Source organism: Polistes canadensis, unplaced genomic scaffold, assembly GCF_001313835.1.
Source record: "Polistes canadensis isolate GaletaPanama2010 unplaced genomic scaffold, ASM131383v1 scaffold_3, whole genome shotgun sequence".
In the NCBI taxonomy this organism is placed as follows: Eukaryota; Metazoa; Arthropoda; class Insecta; order Hymenoptera; family Vespidae; genus Polistes; species Polistes canadensis.
In genome coordinates this window covers 2,133,216-2,136,613 of record NW_014569550.1, presented here as the reverse complement: position 1 = coordinate 2,136,613, position 3,398 = coordinate 2,133,216, and positions in this window count along the sequence as shown.

Genomic DNA, 3,398 nt, shown 5'->3' with positions numbered 1-3,398 from the left:
ATTATTATTATTATTATAATATTATATTATATTATATTATATTATATTATTATTACATTATTATTATATTATATTATTATACTATATATATATATCATTTTTTTATTATCATCGTCATTATTATATTCGCTTCGCAGTTCGTCGATCGAGACGTACACGCTTAACACTTGATGGAAATTAAAACTTCTGTTTTCTTATAATCGTCTGTGAAGTTTAGCGACAAGGCATATCTGCGTGGCTATTTTTAATTATTATTCTGCTTGATAACTCGATCGATCGTACCCTTCGATAGTTTCCATCTGTTCGATGTAAATTTTCCGTTAAAATTACGAAGATAATTATTTGTCAAAGGATTGACATCAGATATATGGAAATTACTAAGAGATAGAATGGGCCGCCGAGCGTGCAAAGGATCCACGAGTTGCAACAGAGTTTAATCTTTAAAAAGTCCATCTTTTTATTTATTTTAATTAATTGATATTTTAACTCGAATACTTATAAAAAGACTTTGGAAAAGAAAAACGAAATAGATGCGATATCTATTAATTGAATGAATTTTTATACCTTGTCCTTAAGCGATTAAAAAGGTATTAACATGATTTAATTCCATCGGACATAATGTACAATATATAGTTATTGGAACGGCTAGGTACGCAAAAAAGAAAAATGATATAGTAGAAAAATGAAAATCGTATAATGTTACAAAAGAAAGAAGTTATATAGTTAAATCTTTCCTCATCGGGCAAAACGAAATAGAAAAGTAGAGCCTTAGGTGCACGAATTTATTCGAGGCTTTACATAAATACATAAATTCACGCATACATGCATGGATACATGCATAAATACGTACATACATCAATACATACATACACACACACACATATATACGTTACGTTACGTTAACGTATGTGAATACATTATATACTTAGTTTTTTCGTGCACGTCAAGTCAATTTAAAGCCGTTCTATTTTCGGGTATAAAATTAAAATCTCTCTTCGAATAAATACTCTAAAGGCTCTCTGTCGTACGGCGTAATAATAATGAGAGTTTATTGTCGCAATCATTTTTACACGCGACCAGATATAAATTAGAACAAATTGATAAGAAAAGAAAAAGTGGAAGGAAAATGATAAATAAGAAAATAAATAAAAAGAAATAAATAAAATAGAGAAGAAATAAGAAAATCGAAAAATAAAATTCGCGACGTTGTGGAATCTTTCGTGGACAATCACGGCCCGACGATAATTATAATTGTAAACAAAGTGCAACACGCTGCCTTGCTGAACAGTACAAGTACAAAACGAATACAAATACATAAAACATGTCTTCGATTTAAAGGATGGAAACGATTCCGGTAGTTAAGATATCAAAAATAAATAAAAGAGTAATAAAAAAAAAAAAAATAAAAAGTAAAGTAAAGTAAAGTAAAGTAAAGTAAAGTAAATAAATAAATAAATAAATAAAAAATAAATAAATAAATACAAAAAAAAAAAAAAGAGTAAAAAAAGATTTTAAGTACGCGAAAAAACGAAGTCACACGTTGTTAATCGTAAGGAAGGAAGAAAGAGAATAAAAATCGTCATTTATAAATAATGCCGTGTTGATCGTTCGAAATGCTAAGGAAAAGAAACGATTGCGCGCGTTCTTTTCCAAATACCTCTATTGCCGTGCTCTCAGACACTCATTGCATGCAACGTGTATACATATATATATACACATATATATATGTGTATACACGTACATATCCAGCCATCTGCGATACACAAGTTCGACCGTCGTTACATGATAATTCAATCGCGCAGTATTTTTCAATATTAGTTTTGTGTAAAATAACGATAATGTATTTATTTTGATAAAGAGAAAAATAATAATGAATTAATTTTAAATACGAAAGAGGTAATGATTTCTTTCAAATTTTGACCAAGAAAAACGAATTTATCATACCGTAATATAAAGAAGTTAGAAGGAAATGAATAAAAAAAGGCTGCTGCATGGTCGATATTTCGGTAACGATGGGAAAAAAAGCTTTCGATCGTTAGAATGAGCCAAAAGAACACTGCCAAAACTTCCGTAAATGATGTGTTTAGATTGCAAGGTGTGCGACTTTGAAAAGGGGGAAAATAAAAACGGGAAAGGGAAGAAAGAATGATATAAAGATGAAACAAAAATTAATAATAATAAAGAAAGAAAGAAAACAAGATAGAAATAAAAGAAAAATAATAATGAAAATAACAAAAATAACAAAGAGAAACTTAAACGAGAGAGAAAGAGAGAGAGAGAAAGAAAGAAAGAAAGAAAGAGTGGGAAAGAGAGAAAGAAAAAATATAGTACTCTTCGTTAAAGTAATAATGATAAATAATAAATAATAAATAATAAATATATAGTAGCTCTTTCGTCTCTACCTTTTTGGAGTAAACTGTTTGAGACTCGGCAATAAAAAAAAAAAGAAAAAGACAAAGAAAAAGAAAAGTAAGAACAAAATAATAGATAAACAACATGAAAAACGTAAAAAGAAAAGATAAGAAAACGAAATGGAAAAAGGGGGAAAAAAAAAAAAATAAAATAAAAAGAAAATTAAACATATTGTCATCTAAGCTACAATAGTTGTACTTACGTGTCTTCTATTTTATCGATGCATTGTCTGGGTATTATATAATGCAGAACGATCACGCGCATCGGTTCCTTTCGAGCATGAACGCGGTTACTCTCTTCTCGATGTGTCTCTCCTTTCGAGCGCGAAACGTTCGAATTATTGAGATCACAATTCGAGAAACGTACGTGGTATTCGTACGTGATATCGAAAGAACTGCAGCACGTGATCCGTGAATGCACACACAACCGTCGCCGTATTATTATATTTTACAGAATACAGATATAGATATATATACATAAATATATATATATATATATTGTTCCGTTATCACCGTTATATCATCTCGTGTATCATAAATATTAAACTAATAAATTTGCAACAGTTTATTGACTCGATGACACTAAACACGTTCGTGAATTCTTATCGCGAATGTATTAATTAGTGCGCGTGCAGTATAGGAAAATACATAAACATATTCTTCAATTCGATTTCTAAGTCCGGACGATTTCAAATCCCGCCAAAAATTTCACGTGGGGAGTAAGATTGTCCCGACTCATTTATAGCTTTCGCGAGCGAATGTACCTTCTGTCGTTTTTAAGAGGGAAAAGGGAGAATGGAGAAACAATAAAAAAAAAAAAAAAATTTTAATAAAAAGAAATCGTAGGATCGGAGGGAGCGGGGGGGGGTTGCTTTGTATTCTCCGTTTAAGGGCTCTCTTTGTCCCTTACGTACGCACCCTTGTATATTTATTCGATATAAATTAGGGTGACGTTAACGCACACTGGTCAATGATGAATTTGCTGAG